The 24115-nt window shown below is 41.6% G+C and overlaps 1 pseudogene; it reads right to left on the bottom strand.

Annotated features, from left to right (window-relative positions):
• Positions 1-9240: 9240 nt before the first annotated feature.
• On the bottom strand, positions 9241-23007 carry LOC123728974 (zinc-binding protein A33-like; annotated as a pseudogene).
• Positions 23008-24115: the final 1108 nt, after the last annotated feature.

The raw sequence follows: 24115 nt of genomic DNA, 5'->3' as shown, positions 1-24115 counted from the left end.
CTAAGCAAACAGATGGAGGCAGGGCATTCTCCTATAAAGCTAAATTTTTATAGAATGGTCTGCCTATCCATGTGAAAGACGCAGACTCGGTCTCGACCTTTAAGTCTTTATTGAAGACTCATGTCTTCAGTAGGTCCTATGATTGAGTGTAGTCTGGCCCAGGAGTGTGAAGGTGAACGGAAAGGCACAACGAACCGCCCTTGCTGTCTCTGCCTGGCCGATTCCCCTCTCTCCACTGGGATTCTCTGCCACAAACCCTATAACAGGGCTGAGTAACTGGCTTACTGGTGAACTTCCATGCCGTCCCTAGGAGGGGTGCGTCACTTGAGTGGGTTGAGTCACTGACGTGATCTTTCTGACCGGGTCTGCGCTCCCCCTTGTGTTTGTGCCATGGGGGAGATCTTTGTGGGCTATACTCGGCCTTGTCTCAGGATGGTAAGTTGGTGGTTGAAGTTATCCCTCTAGTGGTATGGGGGCTATGCTTTGGCAAAGTGGGTGGGGTTATATCCTGCCAGTTTGGCCCTGTCCGGGGGTATCGTTGGACAGGGCCACAGTGTCTCCCGACCCCTCCTGTCTCAGCCTCCAGTATTTATGCTGCAATAGTTTGTGTCGGGGGCTAGGGTCAGTCTGTTATATCTGGAGTATTTCTCCTGTCTTATCTGGTGTCCTGTGTGAATTTAAGTATGCTCTCTCTAATTCTCTCTCTTTCTTTCTCTCTTTTGGAGGACCTGAACCCTAGGACCATGCCTCAGGACTACCTGGCCTGATGACTCCTTGCTGTCCCCAGTCCACCTGGTCGTGCTGCTGCTCCAGTTTCAACTGTTCTGCCTGTGGCTATGGAGCCTTGACCTGTTCACCGGACGTGCTACCTGTCCCAGACCTGCTGTTTTCATCTCTCTAGAGACAGCAGGAGCGGTAGAGGTACTCTGAATGATCGGCTATGAAAATCCAACTAACATTTACTCCTGATGTGCTGACCTGTTGCACCCTCTACAACCACTGTGATTATTATTATTTATCTATGATCATTTGAACATCTTGGCCATGTTCTGTTATAATCTCCACCCGGCACAGCCAGAATAGGACTGGCCACCCCTCAGAGTCTGGTTCCTCTCTATGTTTCTTCATAGGTTCTGGCATTTCTAGGGGGGTTTTCCTAGCCACCGTGCTTCTACAACTGCATTGCTTGCTGTTTGGGGTTTTAGGCTGGGTTTCTGTACAGCACTTTGTGACATCAGCTGATGTAAGAAGGGCTTTATAAATACATTTGATTGAGGTAACTGCAGCAGCAGAAGACAAGGCCTGGATCTAGTAGTTGTAGTATGGCTAGGCCTCCTTATAGATTTTTCCGGTGGTATCCCTGCCTCAGAGAGATGAGTTCAGACAAGCAGCTGTGTGGGAGTATTTATGATGCCATAGTGAGGTTGATTCAGCCTCCATATAGACCTATAGTCACTTCTCCCACAAGAAGCCAGATGGGGGGCTTGATCATTATAAAGACTTGAGTTACCACTAACAAAGTAGGCCTAAACTAAAGTGCTTTGATCATCTGAGGGGAAAGCCCCATGATAAATCCAACACAGTGGCAGTTGCATTCAGAGTGATTTAGCTACATTACTGCAAAAAAATCCACACTCATTATAATCCAAACCAATTTGTTGGTTCACTGGTTAATGAATGCAAATGTTTTTGATAGGACAGCACGTGATCATCTGTAATCATCTGTTATATTGCCATGGATCTAGATTTTTTTTGGTAAACAGCATTGCCAACAACATTTTACCTAGGCCTGCTAAGCCACAGATAGAACAATGGGTTAGTAAAAATCTTTGACTAGGCTTTGTGTCGCATCTTCGACAGTAATTTATGTTTTGACAGAATGAGTGCGAGGAGGAGAGGCAACAATGCTTGACTGTGACAATCAAGCCCCAACCGTCTATTGCTGCTGACAACACTGGGCAGATTCTCCGCGGCAAAAGACAACATTGGCCCACAACACTCAGCTGGTAACCGTCAATTTCACCGAACAGGCCAGGGACAAGTGCTGTTCACCATTTGAATGAAAATAGCCTTTTAAACGCTTGAAACAGCTAGCTAGTTGCATTCAATTGGACTTGGATGCCACGCTATTCAATTCAAGTTCAAATTAATTTGTGTAGCCCTATTCCCATTGCCTGCCTAGTCTAATTGACAGTAAGTAGCCTAAAGCTCAAGATAATACCTGAGAGCTTACAGTGCCTTGCAAAAGTATTCACCCGCCTTGCCATTTTTCCTATTTTGTTGCATTACAACCTGTAATTTAAATTGATTTTTATTTGGATTTCATGTAATGGACATACACAAAATAGTCCAAATTGGTGAAGTGAAAAACATTTCTGAAAATTCCATAAAATGTATATGGAGAAGTGGTGCGTGCATATGTATTCACCCCCTTTGCTAAAAAGCCCCCAAATAAGATCTGGTGCAACCAATTACCTTCAGAAGTCACATAATGAATTAAATAAAGTCCTCCTGTGTGCAATCTAAGTGTCACATGATCTCAGTTCTGAAAGGCCCCAGAGTCTGCAACACCACTAAGCAAGGGGCACCATGAAGACCAAGGAGCTCTCCAAACAGGTCAGGGACAACGTTGTGGTGAAGTACAGATCAGGGTTGGGTTATAAAAAAATATCCGAAACTTTGAACATCCCACAGAGCACCATTAAATGCATTATTAAAAAATAGAAAGAATATGGCACCACAACAAACCTGCTAAGAGAGGGCCGCCCACCAAAACTCACAGACAAGGCAAGGAGGGCATTAATCAGAGAGGCAACAAAGAGACCAAAGATAACCCTGAAGGAGATGCAAAGCTCCACAGCGGAGATTGGAGTATCAGTCCATAGGACCACTTTAAGCCGTACACTCCACAGAGCTGGGCTTTAGGGAAGCATCCAGAAAAAAGCAATTTCTTAAAGAAAAAAATAAGCAAACATGTTTGGTGTTCACCAAAAGGCATGTGGGAGACTCCCCAAACATATGGAAGAAGGTACTCTGGTCAGATGAGACTAAAATTGAGCTTTTTGGCCATCAAGGATAACGCTATGTCTGGCACAAACCAAACACCTCCCATCACCCCAAGAACACCATCCCCACACCATCATGCTGTGGGGATGTTTTCCATCGGCAGGGACTGGGAAACTGGTCAGAATTGAAGGAATGATGGATGGCGCTAATGTAACCGTGTAGGTTCCGTCCCTCTCTTCGCCCCAACCTGGGCTCGAACCAGGGACCCTTGCACACATCAACAACTGACACCCCACGAAGCATCGTTACCCATCGCGCCACAAAAGCCATCCCCTTGCAACGCAAGGGGAAACCCTACTTCAAGTCTCAGAGCGAGTGACGTCACTGATTGAAACGCTATTAGCACGCACCACCGCTAACTAACTAGCCATTTCACATCGGTTACACTAAATACAGGGAAATTCTTGAGGGAAACCTGTTTTAGTCTTCCAGAGATTTGAGACTGGGACGGAGGTATACCTTCCAGCAGGACAATGACCCGAAGCATACTGCTAAAGCAACATTCGAGTGGTTTAAGGGGAAACCTTTAAATGTCTTGGAATGGCCTAGTCAAAGCCCAGACCTCAATCCAATTGAGAATCTGTGGTATGACTTAGATTGCTGTACATCAGCAGGAATCCATCCAACTTGAAGGAGCAGTTTTGCTTGAAGAATTGGCAGAAATCCCAGTGGCTAGATGTGTCAAGCTTATAGAGACATATCCCAAGAGACTTGCAGCTGTAATTGCTGCAAAAGGTGGCTCTACAAAGTATTGACTTTGGGGGGGTGAATAGTTATGCACGCTCAAGTTTTCCGTTTTTTTGTCTTATTTCTTGTTTGTTTCACAATAAAAAAATATTTTGCATCTTCAAAGTGGTAGGCATGTTGTGTAAATCAAATGATACAACCCCCCCCAAAAAAATACATTTTAATTCCAGGTTGTAAGGCAACAAAATAGGAAAAATGCCAAGGGGGTGAATACTTTCGCAAGGCACTGTAAGTATTAGGCCTACTATGGATCAACCGACCCGATTGATCTGAGCAAATGGGTTAAATCAGAGAGGAAGAGATAATCTTTGGTTAAATAGCCTGAAACAGGAAATGGTCCCATAGGACACATAGGCCTACCAACAACCGATGGATCCAACCACACATGAAGCAAAAATACACCTCAAAAGGGAATGCAATTAACATTTGTTTTACGTCAACAAATAGCCTAAAATAGTAATTGGAAATAGTATCATGAGTTTAATTAGCACAAAATGTATGCAAAAGCAACTCATTGGATTGCACAACACTTCCGATAGCTACTCACCCCAACACTTCAGATTTTCATGGAATCCAATGGGCTGCTTTAGCCTAGCTAGCATAGCATGAGGACGAAAAAGGCAGTTTAATTAAAAACTAGCAGTATTTCAATCTTCTCGATTTGTTAGTTCGGATAATGGGATAATTAGGAGTACAGCAACATATTCCATTCCTGGACTTGTCACGTATACTCCCTCTCCGGCCTCTAGGTCATCAGGCTGCTGATTATCCCGCACACCTGTCATCATAGTCTCGCGCACCTGCGCCTCATGACAGTCACCTGGACTCCATCACCTCGATTATCTTCTCTATATCTGTCATTCCCCTTGGTTCTTTCCTCAGGTGTTATTGACTCTGTGTTCATGTCGGTGAGTTGTTTGTGGTTCGTGGTTTATTATTTTTATTAAAAACACTCACTCCCTGAACTTACTTCCCGACTCTCAGCACACTTGTTACAGGATTAGGAATGGTATACAGTAGTTCTTTCCCCAGACCAGGTCACCACAGACAGTTAACCTCTGAGCCTGTCCTGCTCCTATACAGTGTCTGGATTTACTGCCTCATCTAACGGTCTGGTGGGACATCATCAAGCTGTCTTCTCCTGGCTTTTTGGTCGTCAGTCTTGTGTCCTCTGCTAGGTCATTTAATTAAGATTGGGTCAGAAACAGAGGAGCTCAGGCCACACCGCACAACAGACAGTTAAAAAGCACACACAAACCGCTGTGTATCCTCCCTGGCTTGGGGGTCAGCAGCATACAAACGGACAGGCATACACAAGCAGGCACACTCATATGCGCACAGCTGGACTGCAACTGTATCTTTGACATTGCGTAGCGATGCCTGGTGAGTTGGTGGTTGACCCAGAGAGCTATCCAGTTCCACCTCTGAGCTCCTCCTCCCCCACAACAGCCCAAAACCACCTGTCACCATGGAAACACATGTTTATCACTGAAGACAACATGGACCTGATGGAGATCAACATCCTAGACCACTGGAGCCTGAAGATGGGCAGCCAGTAATAGGTGCCAGTCTGAAGGTGATCCACCAATCACAGGCCTTTGTCTGGATGCAATCCACCAATCATTATCTCTAACCTAACACAATGATATTTAACAGAAGACAGCATTTCAACCTCTCCTATAGGCCAATGTATGGTCTGAGCTGAGGAAGTGGAAGGTGGGGGCTGTGGAGCTGCATGGCCTGGAGCTGAGGAGAGAGAGGAACACACACATTACACACACAGCCTCAAACAGCTGAAACACACAGAGGTGTGAGGGCCAGAAGAGGAGCCAGGTACTCTTGCATGCATGCACTCACTCACTCGCTTTACACACACATGTACATGCACATCTAACACATATATACATACACATTAGCAATAGTTTGACAGGCAGTGTGTGTGTTGTCAGGTGATCAAGGAGCTGATGTGTGCGATATAGATACAGTGGGCAGACAAGCAGTTGACCAGACCCTTAACACACTGGAGAACCTGCTTCTTTCAGGCCTGGGAAGAGGTCAGAACACACACACCGCCTCTCTCAGGCCAGAGTCGGCTCAATCCACCTCGCCTCTCTGACAGTCCATCACTACATCCTCAACGTTCTAGTACAGTACACTGTCTCTCTGTCTTAACATTCCTTGGGAAGATCTTAGAGGTTATCATATCATCAGACAGTCTGTCACGTTAAGACACCCCTTCAAATTAGAGGATTAGACTATTTCAGACATACCTGTTGCTGACAGGTGTATAAAATCGAGCACACAGCTATGTAATCTCCATAGACAAACATCGGCAGTAGAATGGCCTTACTGAGCAACAGCAACTTTCAACGCGGCACCGTCATAGGATGCCACCTTTCCAACAAGTCAGCATGACAATGCTTCTGTGCACAAAGCGAGTCCCATACAGAAATAGTTTGTTTCGAGATCGGTGTGGAAGAACTTGACTAGCCTGCAGAGAACCCGGACCTCAATCCTATCAAACACCTTTGGGATGAATTGGAACCCTGACTGCGAGCCAGGCCTAATCGCCCAACATCTGTGTCCGACCTCACTAATGCTCTTGTGGCTGAATGGAAGCAAGTCCCCGCAGCAATCTAGTGGAAAGCCTTCCCAGAAGAGATCAGGCCGATATAGCAGCAAAGGGGGACCCACTTCATATTAATGGCGATGATTTTGGAATGAGATGTTTGACAAGCAGGTGTCCGCATTCTTTTGGTATTGTAGTGTATCTCTTCCCCTGTATGTGTTGCCATATTATATCATCAACCACTGCAGTCTCTCTTACATCTACTCTGTAGTCACATCATACACACAGGTATCGCTTCCCTTACCGCAGGTCACATGTTCCCATCAGTGTTACATCAGACACCACAGTCTCTCCCTTACGTTAACGCAGTACCACCTAAAGCATTACTACAGCAGCTCTCTCTCTGCCTGTCAGCTCCTCCATTAAGCCTAATAGTCATCTACTGGGTTATGGTTTATGCTAGTCATACAACTCTGCAGATAGCTCTGAATATGGATAAGTATAGCTACTAGAGGAGGAATGGCCACGCTTCATGTACAAGCCATTTTACAGGCTAGAGATGTGATATCTGTGATCAGTTACCCGGCCCAGTATTTGTTGTTTCCATGAATTCATCAGAATAATACCATTTCTTCTTTCCCCCTGTAAAGTCAACTGACTTTCTTCTTTAAGTAGACAATTAAATATGTTATCTTATAAAATATATATTTTTAAACAATAAGGCCAGAAGGGGTGTAGTATATGGCCAATATATCATGGTTAAGGGCTGTTTCTTAGACATGACTCAACGCAGAGAGCCCGAATACAGCCCTTAGACGTGGTATATTGACAATATACAACAAACCCAGAGGTGCCTTATTGCTATTATAAACTGGTTACCAACGTAATTAGAGCAGTAAAAATGAATGTTTAGTCATAACCGTGGCATACGGTCTGATATACCAGGGCTGTCAGCCAATCAGCATTCAGGGCCCAAACTACCCAGTTTATAATGTAGAATAATTGACTATTCAACTTTGACTATACAACTGTTTTGGTCCTGAATCTTGGCTGTGTCTCTGTGTCCTGGTCTGTGTGTGTCCTCCTGCCCCAGGCCCAGGGTGGCAGGCTGGCTGAGCACCACTACAGGCTAGAGAGGAGTGTGTGGGCCGGATGGCAGGGCACGGTGGAGTCAGAGGGTGGAAAGGGAGAACCATAACAAGGCAGAACAGATATGTCTACAGCTGGCTGAGGTTTTTACATCATGTGTGTACAGTAAGTGTTTCTGCCTTGAGGTGTGTGTGTGTGTGTGTGTGTGTGTGTGTGTGTGTGTGTGTGTGTGTGTGTGTGTGTGTGTGTGTGTGTGTGTGTGTGTGTGTGTGTGTGTGTGTGTGTGTGTGTTAGACACGAACGCGTTAACCGTGTGAGTGAATCCCCAGAACATGGCAATCATCTGTGTGAGTCATCTTTGCTGGATAGCTTAAAGGTCCAGAGAAAAGAGACAAATAAGGATGCGTTGTAGACAGGTGCATCAGCAAGCCTCGTAAATATAAAACACATTTTTTTATTTTGTCAATTAGTGGTTCAAAACCAAGAGGGGAACGTACAAGTGCCTGCAGTGCTTTTGCAAAGAGAGAGGGAGAGATAAATAAAGTGAGAAAGTGATTGGGGGGATGGGGCAGAGAGAGGACAGCGCAGCAGTGTAGCCTAGTGGTTGTTCATTAATGTACACCACTACTGTTACTAGGAAAACCTGTCACTCTACAACAGCCTTACTCAATATATGTACCGCGGGCCGGATCCAGAACGGGCTCAATACGGGCCGCGGGTCCCGACTAAATTCGTCCGAGATTTGATTACTGGTATCATATGAACACACATAAGCAGGGACGGACTGGGACAAGAAATCCGACCTGGCATTTCTAACACACTGGCCCATTTCTTCCCTTGAGGACCCTATTATTGGCTAGATCATCATTACACCAAAACCCCAAGCTAGACAGACCCACTAGGCTAAAAATGGACTAACCCATCTAACATTTCCCAAAATTCCAGATGACAAGTCCGCCCCTGCAAATAGAAAATGTGTAGAATTCGAAGAAATTTGCTTTAAAATTTGCTAAAATGTTCCCTTCACACCAGGGCATACTGTGTAGAACTGCAGGAAATTGCAAATTTTTCTCTCTGCCAACAAGAGGGGTGTGAACAGTTTGGGGTCGCATGGTGGGGGTTTGTTACTACGCCGATAAATGACAACATCCATCTGGACCTTTGTCACTTAGGAAATGTGTGTGACCGGACCTTCTCAAATAGTGTTTGAGTACCGCTGCTCTATATGATACAAAAGAAGAAACGAGAACAGTCCCTGCAACCACTCTGTCCCTGTTCTCATGGTGTAATATTTTTTCTAGGCTCATATACTGACCTCTGTATTGTGTACATATACTAGTCTTATTGTGATGCTGTCACTAATAGACATATTCAGTGGAAGACTATTGGCTTTAATATCCACCATTCACAATGGACGTATGCTGCATGAGCGTAATATACACACTTCAGTCAGCACAGACATTAGATTATAACTAACACATAACATTTGCACAACAAATTCAAACACATACATTCTGAACAGCAGGTCACAGTACACACAGCCTAGCCCTAGACACTTGCAGTATATATGTACATGTAAGAATACACATGTTATACAAAATATCTATGTACTGACATTTTTTATACAGTATGGTTTCTGCAAATGTAACTGCCACTGAGTTATTTGAATTCTGTGATAACAGCATCCAAATCCAAACGTTTACAAACACAAATGTTTATAGCTCACTCAGAAGTGAGGCTTTAAAAATCAGAGCCTGACAATAGAAAACTTAGAGACTGACAAGCGAGATGATCAGAGGGGCAGAGTTTTTACCATCATTATTTTTGAAAGGGCGGAAGTATGGATAGAGTTTCTCAGTGAAGGTGCAACCAGTGAAAGAGTAGATACGAGACCTGGCCTCTACATCATAAAAGGAGACTTGACTCTCCTCATAATCCACAAATACCCCCACCTTCTGAGGCTTCTCTCTCAGGGAGAGGCAGACAGGAGAAGAGGTATTGGCCTGGTACTGATACCTATTCCTCAGCCACACACGCCAATATCCATTCTGAGGGCTCAGTGTAATGTAACCCTTCCTGTTGCTGGACTCTCTGGTCACTCCTAAATTCCAATCAGTCTTCCCCTTGACCTGCACCTCATAGTAGAATTTCCCTGAGGAGAAGCCCTTCTTTCCAAGGATACCGGTACATAAGGAAAATCTATTTGGGTTGTCAGGGAGATTCTGTCTTCTGTCTACATGTCTCACTTGTTTCCTATCCTCAGACAGGCTGAGACCGGGATGTGCTGTATCAGGGTCCAGAGTCACATCCACTGCATACTGCTGAATTCTCTTCATTGCAGTATCATACATCAACTTCTTCACTTCTGTCGTGTCTTTGGGCACCATTAACTGAAGACATGTTTATCAAAATAACTCCCTGTAATTATTATTACGCGATTAAACTGATTAATCATTTAACTGTAATTAACTAGGAGATCGGGGCACCAAGGAAAATATTCAGATTACAAAGGTATAATTTTCCTAATATAACTTTCCTATATTATAACATTATATATTATATTATATTATAGTATAGGCCGATTATCTTCTGGTTTAAATGGTGTATTTTACCTCGCGTCAGTCTCATTCCAAACGTCGTAAATTGTTGTATCTGCACGAACCCAGTCTTTACTCAAAGTCATCCATACATCAATTGTCTTAAAATAATTGATTTGCTAAACTAAGTAATTCACAGAAAGCATACAAACAGTAGTTATCGTTACAAAGAAATGGTAGAGGAATGTTCCCTAGTGGGGCTAAACCGGCATGGCGGCTTGTTAAACAAAGGGTGGTGGGGGTCAGCTGAGAAGACACTACAGAGTTGATAAATATTAACAGTTGATATGCTAATCCTTTGCACATGAACGCTCACTCATTCGGAAACAATTGCAATCAATCAATATATTTATGCTCAGTGTTTCGTAGTGATCTTCGTTGGAAAGGTCGTTCTGTTGGAGAGTTCCCTCTCTCTCTCTCTTGGTTAGAATGGATCTTTCAAAGCGACATCAGCGAAGTGGATGTTTCGTTGGTCTTCGCGTTCAATGATAGAATTTCTAGCTGCAGACTATTAACCTGTTATGGCTAGGGGGCAGTATTTTCACGGCCGGATAAAAAACGTACCGGATTTAATTTGATTATTACTCCTGCCCAGAAACTAGAATATGCATATAATTATTAGCTTTGGATAGAAAACACTCCAAAGTTTCTAAAACTGTTTGAATGGTGTCTGTGAGTATAACAGAACTCATTTGGCAGGCCAAAACCTGAGAAGATTCCTTACAGGAAGTGCCCTGTCTGACAATTTCTTGCCCTTCTTGATTATCTCTATCCAATACAGGGGATCTCTGCTGTTACGTGACACTTCCTACGGCTCCCATGGGCTCTCAGAAGGCGGCAAAAAGCTGAATCGTGGCTTTGCAGGCTCTGGCTGAAAAACATTAGCGCGTTTGGATAGTGGCTGGTCACAGTACTGTGAGACTCAGGCTCGTGCACGAGGGGATCCCATGCTTTTATTTTCTCTCTCTTTGTACGTATACACGCTTTCCCGGTCGGAATATTATCGCTTTTTTACGAGAAAAATGGCATAAAAATTGATTTTAAACAGCGGTTGACATGCTTCGAAGTACGGTAATGGAATATTTAGAATTTTTTTGTCACGAAATGCGTCGTGCTCGTGACCCTTATTTACACTTCGGATAGTGTCTTGAACGCACGAACAAAATGCCGCTATTTGGATATAACAATGGATTATTTTGAACCAAACCAACATTTGTTATTGAAGTAGCAGTCCTGGGAGTGCATTCTGACGATGAACACCAAAGGTAATCAAACTTTTCTAATAGTAAATCGGAGTTTGGTCAGGGCTAAACTTGGTGTGTGTCTAAATAGCTAGCCGTGATGGCTGGGCTATCTACTCAGAATATTGCAAAATGTGCTTTCACCGAAAAGCTATTTTAAAATCGGACACCTCGATTGCACAAAGGAGTTCTGTATCTATAATTCTTAAAATAATTGTTATGTTTTTTGTGAACGTTTATCGTGAGTAATTTAGTAAATTCACCGGAGGTTTGCGGGGGGGGGGGGTATGCTAGTTCTGAACGTCACATGCTAATGTAAAAAGCTGGTTTTTGATATGAATATGAACTTGATTGAACAAAACATGCATGTATCGTATAACATAATGTCCTAGGTGTGTCATCTGATGAAGATCATCAAAGGTTAGTGCTGCATTTAGCTGTGGTTTTGTTTTTTGTGACATTATATGCTAGCTTGAAAAATGGGTGTCTGATTATTTCTGGCTGGGTAATGTCGTGGACGAATCAGAATTAGTTGGGTAACATAGATAATTAAGATGTTTTATTAGTATAATATGCTTATTTGAGGTACTTGTCATTAGAAAGTGTCCTTTGGACTCTGGTGTCTTTTCAGTTGCACGTCTACCTTAGCTGGGGCTCAGACACTTGGGGCCCAGAGAGGGGAGAGGTCAGACTTGTCGTCATGAGAATGTATCTTTACCTATTTCTTAAACCATGTGAAGGGATGGCGTGATTAACCTCTATGGGCTAGGTGGGACGCAGGCGTCCCCCCCGTGGTGCACTCCATCAACAGCAGGTGCATTTCAAGAGCGGCAAATTTGAATCCAAATAAATGTCAAAATTCAAATTTTTCAAACATACAACTATTTTACACCCTTTCAAAGATAAACATCTCCTTAATCTAACCACGTTTTACGATTTCAAAAAGGTTTTACGGCGAAAGCATAAATTTAGAGTATGTTAGGACAGTACATTTACAAGAGTTGTGTGTAATGTTTTGTCAATTCAAAGACAGGGTCACCAAAACCATAAAACCAGCTAAAATGATGCACTAACCTTTTACAATCTCCATCAGATGACACTCCTAGGACATTATGTTAGACAATGCATGCATTTTTAGTTCTATCAAGTTCATATTTATATCCAAAAACAGCGTTTTACTATGGCATTGATGTTGAGGAAATCGTTTCCCTCCAATAACCGGCAGTCAAGTCAGCATCACAAATTAAATAATTAAAATTAGAAAACATTGGTAAAATATTATAATGTCATTTAAAGAATTATAGATTTACATCTCTTGAACGCAATCAACTTGCCAGATTTAAAAATAACCTTACTGGGAAATCACACTTTGCAATAATCTGAGCACTGCGCCCAGAAAAATACGCGTTGCGATACAGACTAGTCGTCATGTTGGGGAGATCTAAAATCGAAAATACTATGTAAATAATCCATTACCTTTGATTCTCTTCATCAGATGTCACTTCCAGGTATCACAGGTCCATAACGAATGTAGTTTTGTTCAAAAAAGCTCATCATTTATGTCCAAAAATCTCCGTCTTGTTAGCACATGATCTAAGCCCGCCGGACTTCACTTCATGAACGAGGGGAAAAAATATATTTACGTTCGTTCAAACATGTCAAATGTTGTATAGCATAAATCATTAGGGCCTTTTTTAACCAGAACATGAATAATATTCAAGGTGGACGAATGCATACTCTTTTATAACGTATTGGAACGAGGGTACCCAACATGAACTCGCGCGCCAGGTGTCTAATGGGCCATCATCGTTCCATGGCTCTTGTTCGGTCAGATCTCCCTCCAGAAGACTCAAAACACTTTGTAAAGGCTGGTGACATCTAGTGGAAGCAATAGGAAGTGCCAAAATATTCCTCAGCCCCTGTGTTTTTCAATGGCATAGGTTTAAAGGTAATACAACACATCAGGTATCCACTTCCTGTCAGAAAATGTCTCAGGGTTTTGCCTGCCAAATGAGTTCTGTTATACTCACAGACACCATTCAAACAGTTTTAGAAACTTTAGAGTGTTTTCTATCCATATATAATAAGTATATGCATATTCTAGTTACTGGGTAGGATTAGTAACCAGAATAAATCGGGTACATTTTTTTTATCCAGCCGTGCAAATACTGCCCCCTAGCCCTAACAGGTTAATGGGGAACCAATGACTTGTCTCCACAATGTCTGTGAGCAAGTCACTCCCTCCTTTTCTTTATTGTGGGGAGGATTATGGCAGTAAATGGACCCTTGTATGTCCTCTCTTAGATCTCACACTTATCCTGTGATAATATATGGCCTAGAGGCTCACTCCCCCCAGTGAGCCTGTCCAGGAGTGGGGTCAAGAGGGGGTTTGCTTGAGATGGGAGTATCTAGAGTTGACAATTGATATATGCCATTGGATGAAATAGTTCTGTTCAATACCGTACCAGGGAGGGACGGTTCTAAGGAGACCAGATACTGGGCTATACCATTAATCCTGTTGACATAGCAGTTACTGTCTGATGTGTTTTATGGATATCTTGTCATACAAAACGTAACCTTTGTGAACTGTTACTAAGTATCTGTGGTTTGTCAATGTACGTTGAAGGGGCTGTATCGTTGCTATAAAAGATCCCTGTAGCCATTCTGTAATCACCTCATTAAATGATTCATTCGAGAGAGTGCATTATTGGGGGTCAAGAACTTTTGCAAAAGTATCTTAAGTATTAAAGATGTAGTTTAACTCGGACTGGTGTGTTTGTAACTCCTCATTTGGTAATGCGGAAATTAGCCACCACATTTGGCGACGAGGATGGGATGTGAATCTTCACTTGGTGATCGCTCCTGACGACCTAGGTAAATCGTGCACGAGGGATCCCTCAAACTTGGGATCTCAGGGAAACCACACTTCGGGAACGAAGCAGATGGACCCACCTTTGATCTGAGAGGCAGCGAGCCGAGTGGATACCACATTTCAAACATAGTTTTTTTTAAAGAAAGAGGTGAGCAAAACACACTTGAAGTCAAGTTTTTAGAAATTAGCCTCTGTTACGTAAGCTCTGAGTGTGTATTCCTTTGTGAGGGGGGCACCTTGGAGGCGTAAACAGGGCCGAGTCAGAGGAGAGCAATCTGAGAGTTTGCGGACTCAATGATACTCTGCCACTGGTCGGTTGCGGGCGACCTAGAGCCGTCCTGACACTGAATTGATCACAGTGGGGATTGGTGCGGTTTGTGGGGGTGAGGGGCCAGGGTGACTGTGTGTGTTCTGTGTGAAACATGGTACTTGGTGAAGCCCTATTGGAATAAGGACCTAGTTCTGAGAATGTCTGTGTGACTGTCTAAGTGACCCTCAGAGGTGGTGAATTCTAATTATTTAAAATGTGCTAGCCAGGTATGCCCTGGGTTACTCTGTGTGAGTATTTTGTTAAAGTTACCACTAGGTAATCTTTGTAGGAGCGTTCTGTGTGAGCGTGAGTAGGTTTACTCTGTGTGAGTAACCTTTCAATTATGTTTTGCTGTTCTGTGTGAACATCGGACCAGTTCTGTGTGAGTATCGGGCCAATCCTGTGTGGGTGATCCTTAAAGTTCTGTGTGAGTACCTAAAAGTTTCTAACGTTTTATATGGATTTTGTGAAAATATGATAAATTGTATGTGTGTGTATAATCGATTACTAGAGATTTGATAAAGTAATGCTGAGAATATAATTAGATACAATTTAAACCATCCATTCGTAGACGTACGTAGGTTGGAGTTGGTATCTTTAATGGATAATTTAATAAAGATGAGGTTTTAAGCGTTATTAAACTGTCTACAATGTTTGGGAAATTGTGCTCTAGAAACTGATTGGAGTGTGTCCACTTTTGGTTATCTTACCCTAACGATGTAACTATAAATGCTTATTGTATTATCCCCGTCTGGGTACAACAGTTGAAACTGTTTTAAGGTCTGAAACTGTTTTATTTTTCCTCCCAGTATGAGAGGAGTTGTTGGATTTATTGAATAAACCGTTTTCCATAAAGTTAGAGCGAACTAAGATGGAATCTCGACGTAGTTTATAAAGTCGGACAAAGCCTAGGGTTACCATCAAACTAATTATCATTGGCTGATTTTAATATGATGAAGTAAAGTAATTGAAATACGTTGAGAAAACATAATCTACTTTTATTAAAAGGCGCAAGATCTGTTTCCTAGTCTATGAATGTTGATTTGACTCTTTGACTGCTAATCTATTCATTTGGCATGTGAGAATCATGGCCGGAGTAACGCTTGGACTTTGAAATTAGGGCTATTTTCTGGGAATTGTCTCGGTAATATGTGCCTAATTTTACGACGACAGACAATTGTGAATGGGTTTATTTGCTGGAAGTCTTGTTTAATTAAATAGCATTGGTGGTACAGAGGTAGAATTCTCGCCTGCCACGTAGGAGGCCAGGGTTGGTATCCTAGCCCATGCACCAGGGGACTAAATGTTAATTTAACTATTGAAATGTTTTGCCTGGAGAGATACGGTTGCTAGCGTTTGTTTAAGATATAAATGTAACGTTTTGATAGCTTGATTAGTTTAAATTGAAAGGCTATTTCATTAGAAAATAATAGCGAGGGAATTTTGATATAATACGTTGTCTGTTGCTGGAACTGACGTACAGAGAAAGAGTGGAATGAAGTATGTTATAAGTATGGCGATTTACATGTTACTTTTAAAGTCTTGGATATTTCATAAGTGTGAAGCTGAAAGAGAAGAGGAAGTTGTAAAGTTTGGTTTTAATCTTACTATAGAGGTAAGGCAGAACGTTAGTTGAGTAGTGGGTTATATTTTTGCTTACGGGTAAAACAAAAGATGAGAAGAGAATTGGTTATGTGCGCTGGGCTATGCTTGGGCTATGTTTGGCTGGAAGGAAGGATTTTGTGATGTGAAACCTGGTTATTGATTCTTGGTTTGAATGTTTGGGTAACACCAGTGAATTAGAGAAGGAAGTTTATGTATTTAAACATTATACTCTGTTTCCATTACGTGGAACAATGTCAGGACAGTACAGTGAATTGCAGGTTGAGTTAATTTTATTTTACAGGGACAGTGCAAATTCATCACAGTTGTGCGTGTGCTTGGCCGGCGTGCGGGTTCCTGTAAGACGTAGAGTCGCAAGATAGCGCGAGGACGCGCTCTTTGTGAGGGGGGTGAGTGTAAAGGAGGTGGTGCGCGCTAAAAGCGTTTCAATCGGTGACGTCACTCGCTCTGAGACCTTGAAGCATAGTTTTGTTACTTCTGTAGTAAAACAATTTCATATGTTTTGGAAATTAGCTAGGTTGCATTTGGTTATTTGAATTACCTTTTTCATTTGCTTTTAAAAGAGAGGTTGGAATCAAGTATGATGCAGTGGAACTTTTTCCCTGATACATAGACATCTGTCTCAAGGGCATCAGTTGTTTTCTTTGTGAGGAACATGCAGACTGTGTTTTGTGTTTTATTTTTTATTTTATTGAGATGCAAACATGAGTCTCTTAGCAACTTTGTCATCTCAACCATTACAGAAGTGAGTTCTTGTGTAGGTTGTTTGTTAATTGCATGCATTTATCACTGTATCATCTGCATACATTGGAACTTCAGACTCTGTACAGACAGAAGGAAGATCATTCATGTATGAGCTGAACATTATTGACCTTTGGGGAATGAAAACATTGTGTATTATGAGTGGAAAAAAGTTAGTTTTGATTCTTATGCTGATAAGACGGCACACTTTTTTAAGGTTTTAGATTTGTTAAACAACAAGGTTTGTTTTTACTAAATTTATGCAACAGGTTGAAATGATTTGATTGCTGGAAAGAGGTTATGGGTTTGTTTATTGTTTACTGTTTATTTTTGGTGTTGTTTTCACTTAATTAAACATTGTATTATCTGATGTGTTTGAGTAGGATTCTTTCCTCCAGGACGGATGAAAGTCAACTGAAGTATGTATGTTAAAGGCGACATGAGAGAACACGTCTCAAACTACATTTTATTAAATGCCTGGGATTAAATATTGCAGGAACAATCCAAAGGTGAAAAAAGCTATCACATATTTGTTGGACATTGGTCTAGTAATGATACCAGGATAATTGTATCTAAGGGTCAATTAAGCATGCATATACATTGATGCAGATTAAAACTAATGATTAATGATTTGAGGGAGCACAGTGGAATTATCATTAGGTTTTGTTTGTAGTTAACTTTTGGGTTTCTGAATCAGTTGTATAATGAATGCTAACGAAGTGTTTTGTGTTTGTCTTTGGGAAAATGGGGATTTCATTGTCTCTCTTTGGAATGTTTCCTGGGGCTATAATCTTGGGTGAGTGAGATTGAGGCTGTAAACTACCTAAATGGAAAAGGCCTGGACATGTTTTGTTTGTTTTTACTTTAGGGTTTGATAATACCCACACACAACACATTTGTTATTACTATTTGTTGGTGTTCTTAAAATAGTATGTTTGATTTGTTTTTCTCTTTCCTGTGGGATTGGTGAGTTTTCCATATGACTTAGTGCTAAAATATCTTAAAGGGGTATACACATGGAATTTTTTGATTTTTTTTTTCTCCCTGACTTTTAATTAAAGATGTGGATTCTTTTGATGATGAAATGTTCTGGATACCAGTTATACAAGAGGCTGAAAATGTTTGAGTTTTTACATTTAATTTGCCTAAAATAGTAATGAAACATTTCTGTGAAGGGGTGGTTTGTCTTATGACCTTTGTCTGGGCTTTCCTGTGTGGTCTGATCAGCCTCATGGGAAAGCCATTTGGATAATACATTTTAGGTCATTTGTTATACTGATTTCAAGGTAATTCGTGGAATGTGCAATTATGATGGAATTTAAAGTTCTTAGACTTTGGACCTATGTGATATAGGGCATTGCCTTTCACTAAGGGTAGGCTGCTTGAAGTCTGTTTTCCTATGACCATATAGGTAAATTATTTTTTCTTTGTGGAGGTTTTCAGAGTTGTGATTTTCATTTGATTATGTTATTTGACATTTTGTTTTATCTTTTGATTTGTAGTAGTGTTTTTTTAATACATGACTCTCATGGAGAGTCATGTGTTAAAAAAATGAGGGAGGATACAGTCCTTTGAGGTTTTGGATTCAGTTCTTTGAAATTTGGATTAAAGTTTACACACCTTGAGTGATATGTGAAGGAGTGTATTGTTGTGTTGTTTGTTCTGTTCTATTCCTGATGGGTTATAGGTCTAACTTCCTGATTCTGTGACTCTGCGATGTAGTTGAAATTGTGATGGGAAGTATTAACCAATGTGAAAGAATAATTTCAATAGAATGTGTTGTTATTCTCTTTGAATAATGTTTAGACATTTGTATTAAGAATAATTGGTAAAAGTAATCATTTATCATGTAGTTAATGAACTGAACTAAACTGTTGTTCTGATCTGTTCTTTCGAGGTTATCATGAAAAGTGACATCAGACGGTATCTTAATGCATGGAAGAGATAATTGGACCGAAAAGTGTGTGTACCTCAAACCCCCTCTAATTGGCTGAAGAAGGAGTGACGAAGGCGTTGAATATGGCCCTGTCCGAACCATTTCTACTGAGAGGAATGGCCGAGCCAGCAACCGGTGTACAGTATCCGATCTAAGCTATCAACTGCTTTTCTCTCATGTTTCTCTCAGGAGTGTGAGAGGAGTCCACGTGGAGTGAGCATGGGGAAAGGTGCTGTTCTAAACTTTTCTTATGTTGCTGGTATATCGGTTGACGAATGGACAAGACATAATGGGCATCTAAGGTGAAACATTGACATTGGGACATTATAATGGGTCATTCACTTTGAACTTTAAAGCTATCTGAAGAAGAACGAAGAGGACGCCAGAAGAATCAGTGCCTGGAGAGAGGGGTTTGGTCAACTGTGCCCAAAACTGTTTAGACTTTTGGGGTATCAGGTTGATTGTAGAGGTCTACACCACATATAATTATAGTAATTTAGATTAAGAATGCATTGAGATAGTGATCTGTAGAATAATCGTGATAAAATTGTTAATAGTAGAAATTATGGGATAATTATACTGGATGTTAAAATGAATGTACATTCTGCTAATATTGATGTTTGTTTAAATTGAGTTGTTACTTTGAGTGATAAGACCAATTTGAATCACTGAGCAATGTCATTTTGAAATTTTGGTTGGATAATTAACTGAGTTCTAATTATGATTTTAGTTGGAAATTGAATGATTCTTAAAACTGAAGGATTGATTTGAGTTGAGTATGTTAAAATCTATATGAGTGAAGCAATTAATGTGATAGGGATGATTGTTTTGATTGTTGTTAAGAACTAAAGATGTTGAGGTTATTATAAGCATGCCATGGTGAATGCCATGGGTGAACTCTGATCTGGAGAGTGAAAATGATCCTAATCTATTGGATCTATAGACATTGCCTTATGAATAGTGGAATCATGATGCTTATCTTGGGTGATGTTCATTAGGCACCAAGGGAATACATTTTATTTTAACTAGGAGTCACTACCTGGATTTGTACAACAAGATATGCTAATTTTAGTTTTTGGGATGGAAATAGTCATTTCCAACACACTATGCTGATCCATTGGAGTGTGATAGATAACTAAAGATGATTTTATTAAACTTCATTGGTGCATGCACTGCATTATGCATTAATTATGTGATTTTTACTGTCTATGGAAAATATAGCTTTGAATCTCATAAACTGTATGCATTTTTTGTTTTTCTTCATGGGTTCGTGCAGGTGACTGTGTATCATAGCCTTCCCAGACAAATTGCTAGAGTGTTTAGTAAATGTTGGGGGATGGTAATAAGAGACAGTGCTGAGTTTCTTGGGATGTTATGTGCAGGAACCCCATGCAATGAGTTATTGTTTTGTGATTTTTGGTATATGTCGAATATATGTATGTTCTATGTGAATGAACGTTCTTAAATCTGGTGATTTTCTTTTAAGTTGAGAGGGGACACAGAGGGATGACTGTCTTTTCTGTTGTGATGAAGCCTGTGTTTAGACACTGGTTCCGCTGTAACGTTACTGTTCTGATTCTCTAGAAGGGACGGAGTCCCTTGAGAGGGGAATGTCGTGGACGAATCAGAATTAGTTGGGTAACATAGATAATTAAGATGTTTTATTAGTATAATATGCTTATTTGAGGTACTTGTCATTAGAAAGTGTCCATTGGACTCTGGTGTCTTTTCAGTTGCACGTCTACCTTAGCTGGGGCTCAGACACTTGGGGCCCAGAGAGAGGAGAGGTCAGACTTGTCGTCATGAGAATGTATCTTTACCTATTTCTTAAACCATGTGAAGGGATGGCGTGATTAATGGGGAACCAATGACTTGTCTCCACAATGTCTGTGAGCAAGTCACTCCCTCCTTTTCTTTATTGTGGGGAGGATTATGGCAGTAAATGGACCCTTGTATGTCCTCTCTTAGATCTCACACTTATCCTGTGATAATATATGGCCTAGAGGCTCACTCCCCCCAGTGAGCCTGTCCAGGAGTGGGGTCAAGAGGGGGTTTGCTTGAGATGGGAGTATCTAGAGTTGACAATTGATATATGCCATTGGATGAAATAGTTCTGTTCAATACCGTACCAGGGAGGGACGGTTCTAAGGAGACCAGATACTGGGCTATACCATTAATCCTGTTGACATAGCAGTTACTGTCTGATGTGTTTTATGGATATCTGTCATACAAAACGTAACCTTTGTGAACTGTTACTAAGTATCTGTGGTTTGTCAATGTACGTTGAAGGGGCTGTATCGTTGCTATAAAAGATCCCTGTAGCCATTCTGTAATCACCTCATTAAATGATTCATTCGAGAGAGTGCATTATTGGGGGTCAAGAACTTTTGAAAAAGTATCTTAAGTATTAAAGATGTAGTTTAACTCGGACTGGTGTGTTTGTAACTCCTCATTTGGTAATGCGGAAATTAGCCACAACAGTACTCTGCTGACATAATCTAATGTTTTGCTTTCGCTATAAAGCCTTTTTGAAATCGGACAGTGTGGTTAGATAAAGGAGAGTCTTGTCTTTAAAATGCTGTAAAATAGTCATATGTTTGAAAAATTGACGTTTTTGTATTTTTGAGGAATTTGTAATTCGCGCCACGCCTATCATTGGATATTGGAGCAGGTGTTCCGCTAGCGGAACGTCTAGATGTAAGAGGTTAATTAATATCAAAGACTTGTTATTATTCTGTCGGTATCGATAGTTTAACCACGTGGTATGGTTACTTCAGTAGAGGGATGCATGGTCAAACCTATTGGCCAACTCGTAATGGAGTGGAGGCCTGGTCTGAAGAAAGTAACCCTGGGTGGGGGTTTTATTCGGAATGACAGAAAAAGGCTGTCTCATGACACCAGGTCTTGTCTGTGTCCCTGGGGGCGTGCCGATGACTGAGTTAAGCTTTGAACAGAAATACAATTCTATCATATTAACATCAGTACATAGCCTCTCAACATATTCCAAATAGCTTTAATCTTATTAAATCATTGTATACAACCATTTAGATGTAAGTCCCATAGCTGAAGCTATTATATAAACCTTAGTATGGTAATATGGTACTATTGTCTCCAATGAGTATCACAAAATTGTACCAAGCGGACCAGTTCGTAGCTGGATTCTTCACTGATCTTTAATACCTTCTCCAGAACATAAATGTCGTTCGGTTCCCCAATTCTGTGAGTTGGAAGAATTTCCTTTGTCTCTCTATCAAACCCCTCTCTGTCTCAACTGGGCCATGCGGCAGGACATTCTCCTTTAGAATTTTATGACCACCTTCACAGGGCCTGGGTAGGGAGAGGTAGGTAGGGGGATGGTGCAAGGGGGAGGGGGTCAACTGTGCTCCCTGTTTCCAGAGAGAGGGCAACGTCATGACACTTCACTCCAGAGTGTCTCCTCCAGCTTAGACACAGCTCGCCTCAGGTTCCCCACACCCAGACTGGTGTGAATACTGATCTCAGACCAGTCCTTGGTGGGAGGTAGGGTGCTGAGGGATGGGGAGCTCTGGAGGAGGTGGAGCTGCTCCAGCTCAGTGCTTGTCCTCTGTAGCTCAGCGATTTCCTGCTGCAGCTCTTTAATGAGCCCTTCAGCCTTCCTCTCTGCTGCTTTCTACTTCTCCTCAATGAACTCAGCCTGGCTTTTCTCAATGGAGTGCACCAGAGCAATGAAGACCTGTACGCTGTCTTCTATCTCTCCCTCTGCGTCTCTCTTGCTGATCTCTACTAAGTGTTTTATATCCTGAACCTTCTGAAGTCGTTCCTGAATCATCTGCTGCACTTCTGCCTTCATCTTCCCCAGCTGAACTTTTCTCTGTCTATACTCTTTAACTAGAGGGACATTGTAGTGAGTCTTGTGTTCTGTTTTCATGCACAAGAGACAAACACACGTCTGGTCAGTCCTACAGAACAGCTCCAGGAGTTTGTTGTGCTCCTTACACATCCTGTCTTCTAGGTTCTCCACAGGGGCAATCAGCTTGTGTCTCTTCAGGGCTGGGGCTATCTGATGCGGCTGCAGATGAGTTTCACAATAAGAGGTCATACACTCCAGGCAGGACTTCAGAGCCTTGAACTTCGTGCCAGTGCAGGAGTCACAGGCCACTTCTCCAGGCTCGGGAGGGCGTTGGTCTGGGCTGCTGGTAGTGTTCACTTGAACTGACTTCCTGAACTGAGCAGCCATCTCATAATTGAATATTGCGGTATGGTTCTTGAAACATAAACCCTCTACTTTCATATCACATCAAAATAATTTCATATTACATTAAAATAGTTACTGTACACTGTTTTAGCACAGTTGTAGCCAACAGTATTATTTTGTGACAAGTTTGTGGTGTCTGTCCGTTTACACACAGGTGTTCAGAGACGCAGATAACTAATTAGCACAGGTAGTCCACTCTGTTTTCCGTTAACAAGCACAGTAAAGTGGAAATATGCCCGTGTGAGAATCCTAACCCTATCAAGGTGTGTATCAATTTAACGTTTTGTTTTCTGAAAATTGTTTCTCGCCAAGATTAAAGTAAAGGTCCTTAAAAAGCGATGCGCGTTAATGTTCAGAACGAACGTTGCGGCTCTTATCAAAACGCTACCCCCTTACAGAAAATTCCTTCGTCCAATGACTCTTATGTGTCATTTAATGGAACTGAGAGTCATGATCAAGGGCTAGGTCAATACATCGACCTACTCACCTGTGTATAACTGTGGTTGCTTTCTCTACTGTTTCTGTTTGTAGTACTGTATCAAACAAGGCTTAGAGATTGCATGTAGTTGTTTCTTAAGTGTATGCGAGACTGTCATAACATGTACAATACACACTCCGTGTTTCCAGCAAAATTTTACTTCAGCATGACTTGAACATGCTCCTCCCCAATTTTTACTGTTATGCGGTTTTTCTGCACTTCCTGGTAGACTTAACCCTTTACATGGCCTAACTCTTTCTGACAAACTGATATAACTGATGTTTTTCCAAAAAAAATGTTTTACAATTTTATTACCCCCCCCCCCCCACACACACACACACACACACACAGAATGACAAAGATTCAAATACATGTTCGTGCTAATTGCTTACACTCAGACATGCATTTTCTACGCATATTTCCTATTATAACTGAGTTGTCCCTCCTGTTCCTCCTCTCCTCTGTCTCTCCGGTATTGCAGCAGGTCCAGGCTGAGGCCCAGGGGTTGCAGAGGGAGATACAGTGCTATCAGGAGGCTGTGAAGAAGGCCTTTATGAGAGGAGTGTGTAGCCTGAACGTGGAGACACTGGGCATGTTCCACTCAGGACCTGG

Source organism: Salmo salar, chromosome 01, assembly GCF_965601325.2.
Source record: "Salmo salar chromosome 01, fSalSal1, whole genome shotgun sequence".
Taxonomy (NCBI): Eukaryota; Metazoa; Chordata; class Actinopteri; order Salmoniformes; family Salmonidae; genus Salmo; species Salmo salar.
Note: the sequence above shows the minus strand (reverse complement) of the source record. Positions and strands in the feature narration are given on the sequence as shown.